This window comes from Schistocerca gregaria, chromosome 9 (assembly GCF_023897955.1).
Source record: "Schistocerca gregaria isolate iqSchGreg1 chromosome 9, iqSchGreg1.2, whole genome shotgun sequence".
NCBI classification, from domain to species: domain Eukaryota; kingdom Metazoa; phylum Arthropoda; class Insecta; order Orthoptera; family Acrididae; genus Schistocerca; species Schistocerca gregaria.
This window is the reverse complement of record NC_064928.1, coordinates 13279837-13303182: the sequence shown is the minus strand read 5'-3', so window position 1 is coordinate 13303182 and position 23346 is coordinate 13279837.

Here is a 23346-nt window from a genome sequence, read left to right as displayed (position 1 = left end):
CGATGTACATCTGGAGGCATTCTGTAATCTGTGGACTATCAGAGTGTTGATGAAACACAGATATTGCCTCGGGATTGAATACAACAGACACCACGCGCACTTTCCTCCATATGAGTAATGTCTCTAACAGTCTACGCTTTGATCGGTCCCTGGAAGACCAGTAGTAGCTTCCGATGCACATCTGGTGGCATTCTGTAATCTGTGGACTATCAGAGTGTTGATGAAACACAGAAATAGCATCAGGATTGAATACAACAGTCACCATGCGCACTTTCCTCCAAGGGAGTAATGTCTAAAACAGTCTACGCTTTGATCGTTCCCTGGAAGACCAGTAGTAGTTTCCAATGCACATCTGTAGACATTCTGTAATCTGTGGACCCTCAAAGTGTTGATGAAATACAGATATTGCATCGGGATTTAATACAACAGTCATTATGCGCACTTTCCTCCATGGGAGTAATGTCTCAAACAGTCTACGACTTGATCGTTCCCTGGAAGACCAGTAGTAGTTTCCGATGCACATCTGGTGGCATTCTGCAATCTGTGGACTATCAGAGCGTTGATGAAACACAGAAATTGCATTGGGATTGAATACAACAATCACCATGCACACTATCCACCACAGGAGTAATATCTCAAACAGTCTACGCTTTGATCGTTCAATGGAACACCAGTAGTTGTTTCCGATGCACATCTGGTGGCATTCTGTAATCTGTGGACTATCAGAGTGTTGATAAAACACTGGTATTGCATCGGGATTTAATACAACAGTCACCATGCGCACTTTCTTCCACTGGGAGTAATGTCTCAAATATTCTACGCTTTGATCGTTCCCTGGAAGACCAGTAGTAGTTTCCGATGCACATCTGGAGGCATTCTGTAATCTGTGGACTATCAGAGTGTTGATGAAACACAGAAATTTAATCAGGATTGAATACAACAGTCACCATGCGCACCTTCCTCCATGGGAGTAATGTCTCAAAGAGTTTACGCTTTGATCGTGCCCTGGAAGACCAGTAGTAGTTTGCGATGCACATCTGGAGGAATTATGTAATCAGTGGACTATCAGAGTGTTGATGAAGCACAGATATTGCATCGGGATTGAATACAATAGTCACCATGCGCACTTTTTTCCACAGGAGTAATGTGTCAAACAGTCTACGCTTTGATAATTCTCTCGATGACCAGTAGTAGTTTCTGATGCACATCTGGAGGCATTCTGAAAACTTTGGACTAACTGATTGTTGATGAAACACAGAAATTGCATTGGGATTGAATACAACAGTCACCATGCGCACTTTCCTCCACAGGAGTAATGTCTTAAGCAGTCTACGCTTTGATCGTTCCCTGGAAAACCAGTAGTAGTATCCGATGCACATCTGGAGGCATTCTGTAATCTGTGGACTATCAGAGTGTTGATGAAGCACAGATATTGCATCGGGATTGAATACAACAGTCACCACGCGCACTTTCCTCCATATGAGTAATGTCTCTAACAGTCTACGCTTTGATCGGTCCCTGGAAGACCAGTAGTAGTTTCCGATGCACATCTGGTGGCATTCTGTAATCTGTGGACTATCAGAGTGTTGATGAAACACAGAAATTGCATCAGGATTGAACGCAACAGTCACCATGCGCACTTTCCTCCTTGGGAGTAATGTCTCCAACAGTCTACGATTTGATCGTTCCCTGGAAGACCAGTAGTAGTTTCCGATGCACATCTGTAGACATTCTGTAATCTGTGGACTTCAAAGTGTTGATGAAACACAGATATTGCATCGGGATTTAATACAACAGTCACCATGCGCACTTTCTTCCATGTTACTAATGTCTCAAACAGTCTACGCTTTGATCGTTCACTGGTAGACCAGTGGTAGTTTCCAATGCACATCTGGAGGCATTCTGTAATCTGTGGACTATCAGAGTGTTGATGAAACACAGAAATGGCATCGGGATTGAATACAACAGTCACCATGCGCACCTTCCTCCGTGGGGGTAATGTCTCAAAGAGTTTACGGTTTGATCATTCAATGGAAGACCAGTAGTAGTTTCCGATGCACATCTGGTGGCACTCTGTAATCTGTGGACTATCAGTGTGTTGATGAAACACAGAAATTGCATCGGGATTGAATACAACAGTCACAATGCACACTTTCCTCAATGGGGGTAATGCCTGAAACAGTCCACGCTTTGATCGTTCCCTGGAAGACCAGTATTAGTTTCCGATGCAATTCTGGTGGCATTCTGTATTCCGTGGACTATCAGAGTGTTGATGAAACACAGAAATTGCATCGGGATTGAATACGACAGTTACCATGCGCACTTTCCTCCAGGGAGGTACGTCTCAAACTGTCTACGCTTTGATCGTTCTCTCGATGACCAGTAGTAGTTTCCGATGCACATCTGGTGGCATTCTGTAATCTGTGGACTATCAGTGTGTTGATGAAACACAGAAATTGCATCGGGATTGAATACAACAGTCACCATGCACACTTTCCTCAATGGGGTAATGCCTGCAACAGTCCACGCTTTGATCGTTCCCTGGAAGACCAGTAGTAGTTTCCGATGCAATTCTGGTGGCATTCTGTATTCCGTGGACTATCAGAGTGTTGATGAAACACAGAAATTGCATCGGGATTGAATACGACAGTTACCATGCGCACTTCCCTCCAGGGAGGTACGTCTCAAACTGTCTACGCTTTGATCGTTCCCTGGAAGACCAGTAGTAGTTTTCGATGCACATCTGGTGGCATCCTGTAATCTGTGGACTATCAGAGTGTTGATGAAACACAGAAATTGCATCGGGATTGAATACAACAGTCACCATGCGCACTTTCCTCCAGGGGAGTAATGTCTGAAACAGTCCACGGTTTGATCGTTCCCTTTAAGACCAGTAGTAGTTTCCCATGCACATCTGGTGGCATTCTGTAATCTGTGGACTATCAGAGTGTTGAAGAAACACAGAAATTGCATCGGGATTGAATACAACCGTCACCATGCGCACTTCCCTCCACAGGAGTAATGTCTCAGACAGTCTATGCTTTGATCGTTCCCTGGAAAACCAGTAGTAGTATCCGATGCACATCTGGAGGCATTCTGTAATCTGTGGACCATCAGAGTGTTGATGAAACACAGATATTGCATCGGGATTGAATACAACAGTCACCATGCGCACTCTCCTCCATGGGAGTAATGTCTCAAACAGTCTACGCTTTGATCGTTCCCTGGAAGACCAGTAGTAGTTTCCGATGCACATCTGGAGGCATTCTGAAAACTGTGGACTAACTGATTGTTGATGAAACACAGAAATTGCATTGGGATTGATTACAACAGTCACCATGCGCACTTTCCTCCATGGGAGTAATGTCTCTAACAGTCTACGCTCGGATCGTTCCCAAGAAGAACAGTAATAGTTTCCGATGCACATCTGGAGGCATTCTGTAATCTGTGGAGTATCAGAGTGTTCATGACACACAGAAATTGCATCGGGATTGAATACAACAGTCACCATGCGCACCTTCCTCCATGGGAGTAATCTCTCAAAGAGTTTACGGTTTGATCGGTCCCTGGAAGACCAGAAGTAGTTTCCGATGCACATCTGGAGGCTTTCTGTAATCCGTGGACTATCAGAGTGTTGATGAAACACAGATATTGCATCGGTATTGAATACAACATCCACCATGCGCACTTTATCCCATGTTAGTAATATCTCTACAGTCTACGCTTTAATCGTTCCCTGGAACACCAGTGGTAGTTTCCAATGCACATCTGGAGGCATTCTGTAATTTGTGGACTGTCAGAGTGTTGATGAAACACAGAAATTGCATCGGGATTGAATACAACAGTCACAATGCGCACTTTCTTCCATGGGAGTAGTGTCTGAAACAGTCCACGCTTTGATCGTTCCCTGGAAGACCAGTAGTAGTTTCCGATGCACATCTGGAGGCATTCTGTAATCTGTGGAGTATCAGAGTGTTCATGACACACAGAAATGGCATCGGGATTGAATACAACAGTCACCATGATCACCTTACTCCATGGGAGTAATATCTCAAACAGTCTACGCTTTGATCGTTCCCTGGAAGACCAGTAGTAGTTTCCGATGCACATCTTGAGGCATTCTGAAATCTGGGGACTAACTGATTGTTGGTGAAACACAGAAATTGCATTGGGATTGATTACAACAGTCACCATGCGCACTTTCCTCCATGGGAGTAATCCCTCTAACAGTCTACGCTTGGATTGTTCCCAGGAAGACCAGTAGTAGTTTCCGATGGACATCTGGAGCCATTCTGTAATCTGTGGAGTATCAGAGTGTTCATGACACACAGAAATTCCATCGGGATTGAATACAACAGTCACCATGCTCACCTTCCTCCATGGGAGTAATATCTCAAACAGTCTACGCTTTGATCGTTCCCTGGAAGACCAGTAGTAGTTTCCGATGCACATCTTTAGGCATTCTGTAATCTGTGGACTATCAGAGTGTTGATGAAACACAGAAAGTGGATCGGTATTGAATACAACAGTCACCATGCGCACTTTCCTCCATTTTAGTAATATCTCAAACAGTCTACGCTTTGATCGTTCCCTGGAAGACCAGTGGTAGTTTCCAATGCACATCTGGAGGCATTCTGTAATTTGTGGACTATCAGAGTGTTGATGAAACACAGAAATTGCATCGGGATTGAATACAACTGTCACCATGCGCACTTTCCTCCACGGGAGTAGGGTCTCAAACGGTCTACGATTTGATCGTTCCCCGGAAGACCAGTAGTAGTTTCCGAAGCACGTCTGGTGGCATTCTGTAATCTGTCGACTATCAGAGTGTTGATAAAAACACAAAAATTGCATCGGGATTGAATACAACAGTCACCATGCGCATTTTCATCCATGGGAGTAATGCCTGAAACAGTCTACGCTTTGATCGTTCCCTGGAAGACCAGTAGTAGTTTCCGATGCACGTGTGGTGGCATTCTGTATTCCGTGGACTATCAGTGTGTTGTTGAAACACAGAAATTGCATCGGGATTGAATACAACAGTCACCATGCGCACTTCCCTCCAGGGGAGTAATGACTGAAACAGTCCACGTTTTGATCCTTCCCTTTAAGACCAGTAGTAGTTTCCGATGCACATCTGGTGGCATTCTGTAATCTGTGGACTATCAGAGTGATGATGAAACACAGAAATTGCATCGGGATTGAATACAACAGTCACCATGCGCACTTTCCTCCAGGGGAGTAATGTCTGAAACAGTCCACGGTTTGATCGTTCCCTTTAAGACCAGTAGTAGTTTCCCATGCACATCTGGTGGCATTCTGTAATCTGTGGACTATCAGAGTGTTGAAGAAACACAGAAATTGCATCGGGATTGAATACAACAGTCACCATGCACACTTTCCTCAATGGGGTAATGCCTGCAACAGTCCACGCTTTGATCGTTCCCTGGAAGACCAGTAGTAGTTTCCGATGCAATTCTGGTGGCATTCTGTATTCCGTGGACTATCAGAGTGTTGATGAAACACAGAAATTGCATCGGGATTGAATACGACAGTTACCATGCGCACTTCCCTCCAGGGAGGTACGTCTCAAACTGTCTACGCTTTGATCGTTCCCTGGAAGACCAGTAGTAGTTTTCGATGCACATCTGGTGGCATCCTGTAATCTGTGGACTATCAGAGTGTTGATGAAACACAGAAATTGCATCGGGATTGAATACAACAGTCACCATGCGCACTTTCCTCCAGGGGAGTAATGTCTGAAACAGTCCACGGTTTGATCGTTCCCTTTAAGACCAGTAGTAGTTTCCCATGCACATCTGGTGGCATTCTGTAATCTGTGGACTATCAGAGTGTTGAAGAAACACAGAAATTGCATCGGGATTGAATACAACCGTCACCATGCGCACTTCCCTCCACAGGAGTAATGTCTCAGACAGTCTATGCTTTGATCGTTCCCTGGAAAACCAGTAGTAGTATCCGATGCACATCTGGAGGCATTCTGTAATCTGTGGACCATCAGAGTGTTGATGAAACACAGATATTGCATCGGGATTGAATACAACAGTCACCATGCGCACTCTCCTCCATGGGAGTAATGTCTCAAACAGTCTACGCTTTGATCGTTCCCTGGAAGACCAGTAGTAGTTTCCGATGCACATCTGGAGGCATTCTGAAAACTGTGGACTAACTGATTGTTGATGAAACACAGAAATTGCATTGGGATTGATTACAACAGTCACCATGCGCACTTTCCTCCATGGGAGTAATGTCTCTAACAGTCTACGCTCGGATCGTTCCCAGGAAGAACAGTAATAGTTTCCGATGCACATCTGGAGGCATTCTGTAATCTGTGGAGTATCAGAGTGTTCATGACACACAGAAATTGCATCGGGATTGAATACAACAGTCACCATGCGCACCTTCCTCCATGGGAGTAATCTCTCAAAGAGTTTACGGTTTGATCGGTCCCTGGAAGACCAGAAGTAGTTTCCGATGCACATCTGGAGGCTTTCTGTAATCCGTGGACTATCAGAGTGTTGATGAAACACAGATATTGCATCGGTATTGAATACAACATCCACCATGCGCACTTTATCCCATGTTAGTAATATCTCTACAGTCTACGCTTTAATCGTTCCCTGGAACACCAGTGGTAGTTTCCAATGCACATCTGGAGGCATTCTGTAATTTGTGGACTGTCAGAGTGTTGATGAAACACAGAAATTGCATCGGGATTGAATACAACAGTCACAATGCGCACTTTCTTCCATGGGAGTAGTGTCTGAAACAGTCCACGCTTTGATCGTTCCCTGGAAGACCAGTAGTAGTTTCCGATGCACATCTGGAGGCATTCTGTAATCTGTGGAGTATCAGAGTGTTCATGACACACAGAAATTCCATCGGGATTGAATACAACAGTCACCATGCTCACCTTCCTCCATGGGAGTAATATCTCAAACAGTCTACGCTTTGATCGTTCCCTGGAAGACCAGTAGTAGTTTCCGATGCACATCTTTAGGCATTCTGTAATCTGTGGACTATCAGAGTGTTGATGAAACACAGAAAGTGGATCGGTATTGAATACAACAGTCACCATGCGCACTTTCCTCCATTTTAGTAATATCTCAAACAGTCTACGCTTTGATCGTTCCCTGGAAGACCAGTGGTAGTTTCCAATGCACATCTGGAGGCATTCTGTAATTTGTGGACTATCAGAGTGTTGATGAAACACAGAAATTGCATCGGGTTTGAATACAACAGTCACAATGCGCACTATCCTCCATGGGAGTAATGTCGGAAACAGTCCACGCTTTGATCGTTCCGTGGAAGACCAGTAGTATTTTCCGATGTACATCTGGTGGCATTCTGTAATCTGTGGACTATCAGGGTGTTAATGAAACACAGATATTGCATCGGGATTGAATACAACAGTCACCATGCACACTTTCCTCCACGGGAGTAATTTATCCAACATTCTACGCTTTGATCATTCCCAGGAAGACCAGTAGTAGTTTCCGATGCACATCTGTAGACATTCTGTAATCTGTAGACAATCAAAGTGTTGATGAAACACAGATATTGCATCGGGATTGAATACAACAGTCACCATGCGCACTTTCTTCCATGTTACTAATGTCTCAAACTGTCTACGCTTTGATAGCTCCCTGGAAGACCAGTGGTAGTTTCCAATGCACATCTGGAGGCATTCTGTAATCTGTGGACTATCAGAGTGTTGATGAAACACAGAAATTGCATCGGGATTGAATACAACTGTCACCATGCGCACTTTCCTCCATTTGAGTAATGTCTCTAACAGTCAACGCTTTGATCGTTCCCTGGAAGACCAGTAGTAGTTTCCGATGCATATCTGGAGGCATCCTGTTATCTGTGGACTATCAGAGTGTTGATGAAACACAGAAATTGCATCGGGATTGAATACAACTGTCACCATGCGCACTTTCTTCAACGGTAGTAATGTCTCAAACGGTCTACGCGTTAATCGTTTCCTGAAAGACCAGTAGTAGTTTCCGATGCACGTGTGTTGGCATTCTGTAATCTGTGGACTATCAGAGTGTTGATTAAACACAAAATTGCATCGGGATTGAATACAACAGTCACCATGCGCACTTGCCTCCATGTTAGTAATGTCTCATACAGTCTACGCTTTGATCCTTCCCTGGAAGACCAGTGGTAGTTTCCGAGGCACATCCGGAGACATTCTGTAATCTGTGGACTATCAGAGTGTTGATGAAACACAGAAATTTAATCGGGATTAAATACAACAGTCACCATGCCCACCTTCCTCCCTGGGAGTAATGTCTCAAAGAGTTTACGCTTTGATCGTTAGCTGGAAGACCAGTAGTAGCTTCAGATGCACATCTGGGGGCATTCTGTAATCTGTGGACTATCAAAAAGTTGATGAAACACAGAAATTGCATCGGGATTGAATATAACAGTGACCATGCGCACTTTCCTCCATGTTAGTAATGTCTCAAACAGTCTACGCTTTGATCGTTCCCTGCAAGACCAGTGGTAGTTTCCATTGCACATCTGGAGGCATTCTGTAATCTGTGGACTATCAGAGTGTTGATGAAACACAGAAATTGCATCGGGATTGAATACAACTGTCACCATGCGCACTTTCCTCCACGGGAGTAAGGTCTCAAACGGTCTACGATTTGATCGTTCCCCGGAAGACCAGTAGTAGTTTCCGAAGCACGTCTGGTGGCATTCTGTAATCTGTCGACTATCAGAGTGTTGATAAAAACACAAAAATTGCATCGGGATTGAATACAACAGTCACCATGCGCATTTTCATCCATGGGAGTAATGCCTGAAACAGTCTACGCTTTGATCGTTCCCTGGAAGACCAGTAGTAGTTTCCGATGCACGTGTGGTGGCATTCTGTATTCCGTGGACTATCAGTGTGTTGTTGAAACACAGAAATTGCATCGGGATTGAATACAACAGTCACCATGCGCACTTCCCTCCAGGGGAGTAATGACTGAAACAGTCCACGTTTTGATCCTTCCCTTTAAGACCAGTAGTAGTTTCCGATGCACATCTGGTGGCATTCTGTAATCTGTGGACTATCAGAGTGATGATGAAACACAGAAATTGCATCGGGATTGAATACAACAGTCACCATGCGCACTTTCCTCCAGGGGAGTAATGTCTGAAACAGTCCACGGTTTGATCGTTCCCTTTAAGACCAGTAGTAGTTTCCCATGCACATCTGGTGGCATTCTGTAATCTGTGGACTATCAGAGTGTTGAAGAAACACAGAAATTGCATCGGGATTGAATACAACAGTCACCATGCACACTTTCCTCAATGGGGTAATGCCTGCAACAGTCCACGCTTTGATCGTTCCCTGGAAGACCAGTAGTAGTTTCCGATGCAATTCTGGTGGCATTCTGTATTCCGTGGACTATCAGAGTGTTGATGAAACACAGAAATTGCATCGGGATTGAATACGACAGTTACCATGCGCACTTCCCTCCAGGGAGGTACGTCTCAAACTGTCTACGCTTTGATCGTTCCCTGGAAGACCAGTAGTAGTTTTCGATGCACATCTGGTGGCATCCTGTAATCTGTGGACTATCAGAGTGTTGATGAAACACAGAAATTGCATCGGGATTGAATACAACAGTCACCATGCGCACTTTCCTCCAGGGGAGTAATGTCTGAAACAGTCCACGGTTTGATCGTTCCCTTTAAGACCAGTAGTAGTTTCCCATGCACATCTGGTGGCATTCTGTAATCTGTGGACTATCAGAGTGTTGAAGAAACACAGAAATTGCATCGGGATTGAATACAACCGTCACCATGCGCACTTCCCTCCACAGGAGTAATGTCTCAGACAGTCTATGCTTTGATCGTTCCCTGGAAAACCAGTAGTAGTATCCGATGCACATCTGGAGGCATTCTGTAATCTGTGGACCATCAGAGTGTTGATGAAACACAGATATTGCATCGGGATTGAATACAACAGTCACCATGCGCACTCTCCTCCATGGGAGTAATGTCTCAAACAGTCTACGCTTTGATCGTTCCCTGGAAGACCAGTAGTAGTTTCCGATGCACATCTGGAGGCATTCTGAAAACTGTGGACTAACTGATTGTTGATGAAACACAGAAATTGCATTGGGATTGATTACAACAGTCACCATGCGCACTTTCCTCCATGGGAGTAATGTCTCTAACAGTCTACGCTCGGATCGTTCCCAGGAAGAACAGTAATAGTTTCCGATGCACATCTGGAGGCATTCTGTAATCTGTGGAGTATCAGAGTGTTCATGACACACAGAAATTGCATCGGGATTGAATACAACAGTCACCATGCGCACCTTCCTCCATGGGAGTAATCTCTCAAAGAGTTTACGGTTTGATCGGTCCCTGGAAGACCAGAAGTAGTTTCCGATGCACATCTGGAGGCTTTCTGTAATCCGTGGACTATCAGAGTGTTGATGAAACACAGATATTGCATCGGTATTGAATACAACATCCACCATGCGCACTTTCTTCCATGTTACTAATGTCTCAAACTGTCTACGCTTTGATAGTTCCCTGGAAGACCAGTGGTAGTTTCCAATGCACAACTGGAGGCATTCTGTAATCTGTGGACTATCAGAGTGTTGATGAAACACAGAAATTGCATCGGGATTGAATACAACAGTCACCATGCGCACTTTCCTCCATTTGAGTAATGTCTCTAACAGTCAACGCTTTGATCGTTCCCTGGAAGACCAGTAGTAGTTTCCGATGCATATCTGGAGGCATCCTGTTATCTGTGGACTATCAGAGTGTTGATGAAACACAGAAATTGCATCGGGATTGAATACAACTGTCACCATGCGCACTTTCTTCAACGGTAGTAATGTCTCAAACGGTCTACGCGTTAATCGTTTCCTGAAAGACCAGTAGTAGTTTCCGATGCACGTGTGTTGGCATTCTGTAATCTGTGGACTATCAGAGTTTTGATTAAACACAAAATTGCATCGGGATTGAATACAACAGTCACCATGCGCACTTGCCTCCATGTTAGTAATGTCTCATCCAGTCTACGCTTTGATCGTTCGCTGGAAGACCAGTGGTAGTTTCCGATGCACATCCGGAGACATTCTGTAATCTGTGGACTATCAGAGTGTTGATGAAACACAGAAATTTAATCGGGATTAAATACAACAGTCACCATGCCCACCTTCCTCCCTGGGAGTAATGTCTCAAAGAGTTTACGCTTTGATCGTTAGCTGGAAGACCAGTAGTAGCTTCAGATGCACATCTGGGGGCATTCTGTAATCTGTGGACTATCAAAGTGTTGATGAAACACAGGAATTGCATCGGGATTGAATATAACAGTGACCATGCGCACTTTCCTCCATGTTAGTAATGTCTCAAACAGTCTACGCTTTGATCGTTCCCTGGAAGACCAGTGGTAGTTTCCATTGCACATCTGGAGGCATTCTGTAACCTGTGCACTATCAGAGTGTTGATGAAACACAGAAATTGCATCGGGATTGAATACAACTGTCACCATGCGCACTTTCCTCAACGGGAGTAAGGTCTCAAACGGTCTACGATTTGATCGTTCCTCGGAAGACCAGTAGTAGTTTCCGAAGCACGTCTGGTGGCATTCTGTAATCTGTCGACTATCAGAGTGTTGATAAAAACACAGAAATTGCATCGGGATTGAATACAACAGTCACCATGCGCATTTTCATCCATGGGAGTAATGCCTGAAACAGTCTACGCTTTGATCGTTCCCTGGAAGACCAGTAGTAGTTTCCGATGCACGTGTGGTGGCATTCTGTATTCCGTGGACTATCAGTGTGTTGTTGAAACACAGAAATTGCATCGGGATTGAATACAACAGTCACCATGCGCACTTCCCTCCAGGGGAGTAATGACTGAAACAGTCCACGTTTTAATCCTTCCCTTTAAGACCAGCAGTAGTTTCCGATGCACATCTGGTGGCATTCTGTAATCTGTGGACTATCAGAGTGATGATGAAACACAGAAATTGCATCGGGATTGAATACAACAGTCACCATGCGCACTTTCCTCCAGGGGAGTAATGTCTGAAACAGTCCACGGTTTGATCGTTCCCTTTAAGACCAGTAGTAGTTTCCCATGCACATCTGGTGGCATTCCGTAATCTGTGGACTATCAGAGTGTTGAAGAAACACAGAAATTGCATCGGGATTGAATACAACCGTCACCATGCGCACTTCCCTCCACAGGAGTAATGTCTCAGACAGTCTTTGCTTTGATCGTTCCCTGGAAAACCAGTAGTAGTATCCGATGCACATCTGGAGGCACTCTGTAATCTGTGGACCATCAGAGTGTTGATGAAACACAGATATTGCATCGGGATTGAATACAACAGTCACCATGCGCACTCTCCTCCATGGGAGTAATGTCTCAAACAGTCTACGCTTTGATCGTTCCCTGGAAGACCAGTAGTAGTTTCCGATGCACATCTGGAGGCATTCTGAAAACTGTGGACTAACTGATTGTTGATGAAACACAGAAATTGCATTGGGATTGATTACAACAGTCACCATGCGCACTTTCCTCCATGGGAGTAATGTCTCTAACAGTCTACGCTTGGATCGTTCCCAGGAAGAACAGTAATAGTTTCCGATGGACATCTGGAGGCATTCTGTAATCTCTGGAGTATCAGAGTGTTCATGACACACAGAAATTGCATCGGGATTGAATACAACAGTCACCATGCGCACCTTCCTCCATGGGAGTAATGTCTCAAAGAGTTTACGGTTTGATCGGTCCCTGGAAGACCAGAAGTAGTTTCCGATGCACATCTGGAGGCTTTCTGTAATCCGTGGACTATCAGAGTGTTGATGAAACACAGATATTGCATCGGTATTGAATACAACATCCACCATGCGCACTTTATCCCATGTTAGTAATATCTCAACAGTCTACGCTTTAAACGTTCCCTGGAACACCAGTGGTAGTTTCCAATGCACATCTGGAGGCATTCTGTAATTTGTGGACTGTCAGAGTGTTGATGAAACACAGAAATTGCATCGGGATTGAATACAACAGTCATATTGCGCACTTTCTTCCATGGGAGTAGTGTCTGAAACAGTCCACGCTTTGATCGTTCCCTGGAAGACCAGTAGTAGTTTCCGATGCACATCTGGAGGCATTCTGTAATCTGTGGAGTATCAGAGTGTTCATGACACACAGAAATGGCATCGGGATTGAATACAACAGTCACCATGATCACCTTCCTCCATGGGAGTAATATCTCAAACAGTCTACGCTTTGATCGTTCCCTGGAAGACCAGTAGTAGTTTCCGATGCACATCTTGAGGCATTCTGAAATCTGTGGACTAACTGATTGTTGGTGAAACACAGAAATTGCATTGGGATTGATTACAACAGTCACCATGCGCACTTTCCTCCATGGGAGTAATCCCTCTAACAGTCTACGGTTGGATTGTTCCCAGGAAGACCAGTAGTAGTTTCCGATGGACATCTGGAGCCATTCTGTAATCTGTGGAGTATCAGAGTGTTCATGACACACAGAAATTGCATCGGGATTGAATACAACAGTCACCATGCTCACCTTCCTCCATGGGAGTAATATCTCAAACAGTCTACGCTTTGATCGTTCCCTGGAAGACCAGTAGTAGTTTCCGATGCACATCTTTAGGCATTCTGTAATCTGTGGACTATCAGAGTGTTGATGAAACACAGAAAGTGGATCGGTATTGAATACAACAGTCACCATGCGCACTTTCCTCCATGTTAGTAATATCTCAAACAGTCTACGCTTTGATCGTTCCCTGGAAGACCAGTGGTAGTTTCCAATGCACATCTGGAGGCATTCTGTAATTTGTGGACTATCAGAGTGTTGATGAAACACAGAAATTGCATCGGGTTTGAATACAACAGTCACAATGCGCACTATCCTCCATGGGAGTAATGTCGGAAACAGTCCACGCTTTGATCGTTCCGTGGAAGACCAGTAGTATTTTCCGATGTACATCTGGTGGCATTCTGTAATCTGTGGACTATCAGGGTGTTAATGAAACACAGATATTGCATCGGGATTGAATACAACAGTCACCATGCACACTTTCCTCCACGGGAGTAATTTCTCCAACATTCTACGCTTTGATCATTCCCAGGAAGACCAGTAGTAGTTTCCGATGCACATCTGTAGACATTCTGTAATCTGTAGACCCTCAAAGTGTTGATGAAACACAGATATTGCATCGGGATTGAATACAACAGTCACCATGCGCACTTTCTTCCATGTTACTAATGTCTCAAACTGTCTACGCTTTGATAGTTCCCTGGAAGACCAGTGGTAGTTTCCAATGCACATCTGGAGGCATTCTGTAATCTGTGGACTATCAGAGTGTTGATGAAACACAGAAATTGCATCGGGATTGAATACAACAGTCACCATGCGCACTTTCCTCCATTTGAGTAATGTCTCTAACAGTCAACGCTTTGATCGTTCCCTGGAAGACCAGTAGTAGTTTCCGATGCATATCTGGAGGCATCCTGTTATCTGTGGACTATCAGAGTGTTGATGAAACACAGAAATTGCATCGGGATTGAATACAACTGTCACCATGCGCACTTTCTTCAACGGTAGTAATATCTCAAACGGTCTACGCGTTAATCGTTTCCTGAAAGACCAGTAGTAGTTTCCTTTGCACGTGTGTTGGCATTCTGTAATCTGTGGACTATCAGAGTGTTGATTAAACACAAAATTGCATCGGGATTGAATACAACAGTCACCATGCGCACTTGCCTCCATGTTAGTAATGTCTCATACAGTCTACGCTTTGATCGTTCCCTGGAAGACCAGTGGTAGTTTCCGATGCACATCCGGAGACATTCTGTAATCTGTGGACTATCAGAGTGTTGATGAAACACAGAAATTTAATCGGGATTAAATACAACAGTCACCATGCCCACCTTCCTCCCTGGGAGTAATGTCTCAAAGAGTTTACGCTTTGATCGTTAGCTGGAAGACCAGTAGTAGCTTCAGATGCACATCTGGGGGCATTCTGTAATCTGTGGACTATCAAAGTGTTGATGAAACACAGAAATTGCATCGGGATTGAATATAACAGTGACCATGCGCACTTTCCTCCATGTTAGTAATGTCTCAAACAGTCTACGCTTTGATCGTTCCCTGGAAGACCAGTGGTAGTTTCCATTGCACATCTGGAGGCATTCTGTAATCTGTGGACTATCAGAGTGTTGATGAAACACAGAAATTGCATCGGGATTGAATACAACTGTCACCATGCGCACTTTCCTCCACGGGAGTAAGGTCTCAAACGGTCTACGATTTGATCGTTCCTCGGAAGACCAGTAGTAGTTTCCGAAGCACGTCTGGTGGCATTCTGTAATCTGTCGACTATCAGAGTGTTGATAAAAACACAGAAATTGCATCGGGATTGAATACAACAGTCACCATGCGCATTTTCATCCATGGGAGTAATGCCTGAAACAGTCTACGCTTTGATCGTTCCCTGGAAGACCAGTAGTAGTTTCCGATGCACGTGTGGTGGCATTCTGTATTCCGTGGACTATCAGTGTGTTGTTGAAACACAGAAATTGCATCGGGATTGAATACAACAGTCACCATGCGCACTTCCCTCCAGGGGAGTAATGACTGAAACAGTCCACGGTTTGATCCTTCCCTTTAAGACCAGTAGTAGTTTCCGATGCACATCTGGTGGCATTCTGTAATCTGTGGACTATCAGAGTGTTGATGAAACACAGAAATTGCATCGGGATTGAATACAACAGTCACCATGCGCACTTTCCTCCACAGGAGTAATGTCTCAAACAGTCTACGCTTTGATCGTTCCCTGGAAAACCAGTAGTAGTATCCGATGCACATCTGGAGGCATTCTGTAATCTGTGGACTATCAGAGTGTTGATGAAACACAGATATTGTATCGGGATTGAATAAAACAGTCACCACGCGCACTTTCCTCCATCTGAGTAATGTCTCTAACAGTCTACGCTTTGATCGGTCCCTGGAAGACCAGTGGCAGTTTCCGATGCACATCTGGAGGCATTCTGTAATCTGTGGACTATCAGAGTGTTGATGAAACACAGAAATTGCATCGGGATTGAATACAACAGTCACTATGCGCACTCACTTCCATGGGAGTTATGTCTCAAACAGTCTACGCTTTGATCGTTCCCTGGAAGATCAGTAGTAGTTTCTGATCCACATCTGGAGGCATTCTGAAAACTGTGGACTAACTGATAGTTGATGAAAAACAGAAATTGCATTGGGATTGAATACAACAGTCACCATGCGCACTTTCCTCCACCGGAGTAATGTCTTAAACAGTCTACGCTTTGTTCGTTCCCTGGAAAACCAGTAGTAGTATCCGATGCACATCTGGAGGCATTCTGTAATCTGTGGACTATCAGAGTGTTGATGAAGCACAGATATTGCATCGGGATTGAATACAACAGTCACCATGCGCACCTTCCTCCGTCGGGGTAATGTATCAAAGAGTTTACGGTTTTTATCGTTCAATGGAAGACCAGTAGTAGTTTCCGATGCACATCTGGAGGCAGTCTGTAATCTGTGGAATATCAGAGTGTTGATGAAACACAGTAATTGCATCGGTATTGAATAAACAGTCACCATGCGCACTTTCCTCCATGTTAGTAATTTCTCAAACAGTCTACGCTTCTATCGTTCCCTGGAAGACCAGTGGTAGTTTCAAATGCACATCTGGAGGCATTCTGTAATCTGTGGACTATCAGAGTGTTGATGAAACACAGAAATTGCATTGGGGTTGAATACAACAGTCACCATGCACACTATCCACCACAGGAGTAATATCTCAAACAGTCAACGCTTTGATCGTTCCCTGGAACACCAGTAGTTGTTTCCGATGCACATCTGGTTACATTCTGTAATCTGTCGACTATCACAGTGTTGACGAAACACAGAAATTGCATCGGTATTGAATACAATAGTCACCATGCGCACCCTCCTCCGTCGGGGTAATGTCTCAAAGAGTTTACGGTTTTATCGTTCAATGGAAGACCAGTACTAGTTTCCGATGCACATCTGGAGGCAGTCTGTAATCTGTGGACTATCAGAGTGTTGATGAAACACAGTAATTGCATCGGTATTGAATACAACAGTCACCATGCGCACTTTCCTCCATGTTAGTAATTTCTCAAACAGTCTACGATTCTATCGTTCCCTGGAAGACCAGTGGTAGTTTCAAATGCACATCTGGAGGCATTCTGAAAACTGTGGACTAACTGATTGTTGATGAAACACAGAAATTGCATTGGGATTGATTACAACAGTCACCATGCGCACTTTCCTCCATGGGAGTAATGTCTCTAACAGTCTACGCTTGGATCGTTCCCAGGAAGAACAGTAATAGTTTCCGATGCACATCTGGAGGCATTCTGTAATCTGTGGAGTATCAGAGTGGTCATGACACACAGAAATTGCATCGGGATTGAATACAACAGCCACCATGCGCACCTTCCTCCATGGGAGTAATGTCTCAAAGAGTTTACGGTTTGATCGGTCCCTGGAAGACCAGAAGTAGTTTCCGATGCACATCTGGAGGCATTCTGTAATCTGTGGACTATCAGAGTGTTGATGAAACACAGATATTACATCGGTATTGAATACAACATCCACCATGCGCACCTTATCCCATGTTAGTAATATCTCAAACAGTCTACGCTTTAATCGTTCCCTGGAACACCAGTGGTAGTTTCCAATGCACATCTGGAGGCATTCTGTAATTTGTGGACTGTCAGAGTGTTGATGAAACACAGAAATTGCATCGGGATTGAATACAACAGTCACAATGCCCACGATCCTCCATGGGAGTAATGTCGGAAACAGTCCACGCTATGATCGTTCCGTGGAAGACCAGTAGTATTTTCCGATGCACATCTGGTGGCATTCTGTAATCTGTGGACTATAAGGGTGTTAATGAAACACAGATATTGCATCGGGATTGAATACAACAGTCACTATGCGCACTCACCTCCATGGGAGTAATGTCTCAAACAGTCTACGCTTTGATCGTTCCCTGGAAGATCAGTAGTAGTTTCTGATCCACATCTGGAGGCATTCTGAAAACTGTGGACTAACTGTTAGTTGATGAAAAACAGAAATTGCATTGGGATTGAATACAACAGTCACCATGCGCACTTTCCTCCACAGGAGTAATGTTTTAAACAGTCTACGCTTTGATCGTTCCCTGGAAAACCAGTAGTAGTATCCGATGCACATCTGGAGGCATTCTGTAATCTGTGGACTATCAGAGTGTTGATGAAGCACAGATATTGCATCGGGATTAAATACAACAGTCACCATGCGCACCTTCCTCCGTCGGGGTAATGTCTCAAAGAGTTTTCGGTTTGATCGTTCAATGGAAGACCAGTAGTAGTTTCCGATGCACATCTGGAGGCAGTCTGTAATCTGTGGACTATCAAAGTGTTGATGAAACACAGTAATTGCATCGGTATTGAATAAGCAGTCACCATGCGCACTTTCCTCCATGTTAGTAATTTCTCAAACAGTCTACGCTTCTATCGTTCCCTGGAAGACCAGAAGTAGTTTCCGATGCACATCTGGAGGCGTTCTGTAATCTGTGGACTATCAGAGTGTTGATAAACACAGAAATTGCATCCGGATTGAATACAACAGTCACCATGCGCACTCTCCTCCATGTTAGTAATATCTCAAACAGTCTACGCTTTGATCGTTCCCTGGAAGACCAGTGGTAGTTTCCAATGCACATCTGGAGGCATTCTGTAATCTGTGGACTATCAGGGTGTTAATGAAACACAGATATTGCATCGGGATTGAATACAACAGTCACCATGCACACTTTCCTCCACGGGAGTAATGTCTCCAACATTCTACGCTTTGATCATTCCCTGGAAGACCAGTAGTAGTTTCCGATGCACATCTGTAGACATTCTGTAATCTGTTGACTCTCAAAGTGTTGATGAAACACAAATATTGCATCGGGATTGAATACAACAGTCACCATGCGCACTTTCTTCCATGTTACTAATGTCTCAAACAGTCTACGCTTTGATAGTTCCCTGGAAGACCAGTGGTAGTTTCCAATGCACATCTGGAGGCATTCTGTAATCTGTGGACTATCAGAGTGTTGATGAAACACAGAAATTGCATCGGGATTGAATACAACAGTCATCATGCGCACTTTCCTCCATTTGAGTAATGTCTCTAACAGTCAACGCTTTGATCGTTCCCTGGAAGACAAGTAGTAGTTTCCGATGCATATCTGGAGGCATCCACTAATCTGTGGACTATCAGAGTGTTGATGAAACACAGAAATTGTATTGGGATTGAATACAACAGTCACCATGAGCACTCTCCTCCATGGGAGTAATGTCTCAAACAGTCTACGCTTTGATCGTTCCCTGGAAGACCAGCAGTAGTTTCCGATGCACATCTGGAGGCATTCTGTAATCTGTGGAATATCAGAGTGTTGATGAAATACAGAAATTGCATCAGAATTGAATACAACAGTCACCATGCGCACTTTCCTCCATGGGAGTAATTCTCAAACAGTCTACGCTTTGATCGTTCCCTGGAAGACCAGTAGTAGTTTCCGATGCACATCTGGTGGCATTCTGTAATCTGTGGACTATCAGAGTGTTGATGAAACACAGAAATTGCATCGGGATTGAATACAACAGTCACCATGCGCACTTTCTTCAACGGTAGTAATGTCTCAAACGGTCTACGCGTTAATCGTTTCCTGAAAGACCAGTAGTAGTTTCCGATGCACGTGTGGTGGTATTCTGTAATCTGTGGACTATCAGAGTGTTTATTTAACACAAAATTGCATCGGGATTGAATACAACAGTCACCATGCGCACTTGCCTCCATGTTAGTAATGTCTCAAACAGTCTACGCTTTGATCGTTCCCTGGAAGACCAGTGGTAGTTTCCGATGCACATCCGGAGACATTCTGTAATCTGTGGACTATCAGAGTGTTGATGAAACACAGAAATTTAATCGGGATTAAATACAACAGTCACCATGCCCACCTTCCTCCATGGGAGTAATGTCTCAAAGAGTTTACGCTTTGATCGTTAGCTGGAAGACCAGTAGTAGCTTCAGATGCACATCTGGAGGCATTCTGTAATCTGTGGACTATCAGAGTGTTGATGAAACACGGAAATTGCATCGGGATTGAATATAACCGTGACCATGCGCACTTTCCTCCTTGGTAGTAATGTCTCAAACAGTCTACGCTTTGATCGTTCCCTGGAAGACCAGTGGTAGTTCCCAATGCACATCTGGAGGCATTCTGTAATCTGTGGACTATCAGAGAGTTGATGAAACACAGAAATTGCATCGGGATTGAATACAAAAGTCACCATGCGCACTTTCCTCCACGGGAGTAAGGTCTCAAACGGTCTGCGCTTTGATCGTTCCCCGGAAGACCAGTAGTAGTTTCCGAAGAACGTCTGGTGGCATTCTGTAATCTGTCGACAATCAGTGTGTTGATAAAAACACAGAAATTGCATCGGGATTGAATACAACAGTCACCATGCGCATTTTCATCCATGGGAGTAATGCCTGAAACAGTCCACGCTTTGATCGTTCCCTGGAAGACCAGTAGTAGTTTCCGATGCAATTCTGGTGGCATTCTGTATTCCGTGGACTATCAGTGTGTTGTTGAAACACAGAAATTGCATCGGGATTGAATACAACAGTCACCATGCGCACTTCCCTCCAGGGGAGTAATGACTGAAACAGTCCACGGTTTGATCGTTCCCTTTAAGACCAGTAGTAGTTTCCGATGCACATCTGGTGGCATTCTGTAATCTGTGGACTATCAGAGTGTTGATGAAACACAGAAATTGCATCGGGATTGAATACAACAGTCACCATGCGCACTTTCCTCCAGAGGAGTAATGTCTCAAACAGTCTACGCTTTGATCGTTCCCTGGAAAACCAGTAGTAGTATCCGATGCACATCTGGAGGCATTCTGTAATCTGTGGACTATCAGAGTGTTGATGAAACACAGATATTGTATTGGGATTGAATACAACAGTCACCATGCGCACTCTCCTCCATGGGAGTAATGTCTCAAACAGTATACGCTTTGATCGTTCCCTGGAAGACCAGTAGTAGTTTCCGATGCTCATCTCTAGGCATTCTGAAATCTGTGGACTAATTGAGTGTTGATGAAACACAGAAATTGCATCGGTATTGAATACAACTGTCGCCATGCGCAGTTTCCTCCATGGGAGTAATGTCTCAAACAGTCTACGCTTTGATCGTTCACTGGAAGACCAGCAGTAGTTTCCGATGCACATCTGGAGGCATTCTGTAATCTGTGGACTATCAGAGTGTTGATGAAATACAGAAATTGCATCGGGATTGATACAACAGTCACCATGCGCACTGTCCTCCATGGGAGTAATTCTCAAACAGTCTACGCTTTGATCGTTCCCTGGAAGACCAGTAGTAGTTTCCGATGCACATCTGGTGGCATTCTGTAATCTGTGGACTATCAGAGTGTTCATGACACACAGAAATTGCATCGGGATTGAATACAACAGTCACCATGCGCACCTTCCTCCATGGGAGTAATGTCTCAAAGAGTTTACGGTTTGATCGGTCCCTGGAAGACCAGAAGTAGTTTCCGATGCAGATCTGGAGGCATTCTGTAATCTGTGGACTATCAGAGTGTTGATGAAACACAGTTATTGCATCGGTATTGAATACAACATCCACCATGCGCACTTTATCCCATGTTAGTAATATCTCAAACAGTCAACGCTTTAATCGTTCCCTGGAAAACCAGTGGTAGTTTCCAATGCACATCTGGAGGCATTCTGCAATTTGTGGACTGTCAGTGTGTTGATGAAACACAGAAATTGCATCGGGATTGAATACAACAGTCACAATGCGCACTTTCTCCCATGGGAGTAGTGTCTGAAACAGTCCACGCTTTGATCGTTCCCTGGAAGACCAGTTGTAGTTTCCGATGCACATCTGGAGGCGTTCTGTAATCTGTGGTCTATCAGAGTGTTGATAAACACAGAAATTGCATCCGGATTGAATACAACAGTCACCATGCGCACTCTCCTCCATGGGAGTAATGTCTCAAACAGTCTACGCTTTGATCGTTCCCTGGAAGACCAGTAGTAGTTTCCGATGCACATCTTGAGGCATTCTGAAATCTGTGGACTAACTGATTGTTGATGAAACACAGAAATTGCATTGGGATTGATTACAACAGTCACCATGCGCACTTTCCTCCATGGGAGTAATCCCTCTAACAGTCTACGCTTGGATTGTTCCCAGGAAGACCAGTAGTAGTTTCCGATGGACATCTGGAGGCATTCTGTAATCTGTGGAGTATCAGAGTGTTCATGACACACAGAAATTGCATCGGGATTGAATACAACAGTCACCATGCGCACCTTCCTCCATGGGAGTAATGTCTCAAACAGTCTACGCTTTGATCGTTCCCTGGAAGACCAGTAGTAGTTTCCGATGCACATCTTTAGGCATTCTGTAATCTGTGGACAATCAGAGTGTTGATGAAACACAGAAATTGGATCGGTATTGAATACAACAGTCACCATGCGCACTTTCCTCCATGTTAGTAATATCTCAAACAGTCTACGCTTTGATCGTTCCCTGGGAGACCAGTGGTAGTTTCCATTGCACATCTGGAGGCATTCTGTAATCTGTGGACCTTCAAAGTGTTGATGAAACACAGAAATTGCATCAGGATTGAATACAACAGTCACCATGCGCACTTTCCTCCATTTGAGTAATGTCTCTAACAGTCAACGCTTTGATCGTTCCCTGGAAGACCAGTAGTAGTTTCCGATGCATATCTGGAGGCATCCTGTAATCTGTGGACTATCAGAGTGTTGATGAAACACAGAAATTGTATTGGGATTGAATACAACAGTCACCATGCGCACTCTCCTCCATGGGAGTAATGTCTCAAACAGTCTACGCTTTGATCGTTCCCTGGAAGACCAGCAGTAGTTTCCGATGCACATCTGGAGGCATTCTGTAATCTGTGGACTATCAGAGTGTTGATGAAATACAGAAATTGCATCAGAATTGAATACAACAGTCACCATGCGCACTTTCCTCCATGGGAGTAATTCTCAAACAGTCTACGCTTTGATCGTTCCCTGGAAGACCAGTAGTAGTTTCCGATGCACATCTGGTGGCATTCTGTAATCTGTGGACTATCAGAGTGTTGATGAAACACAGAAATTGCATCGGGATTGAATACAACTGTCACCATGCGCTCTTTCTT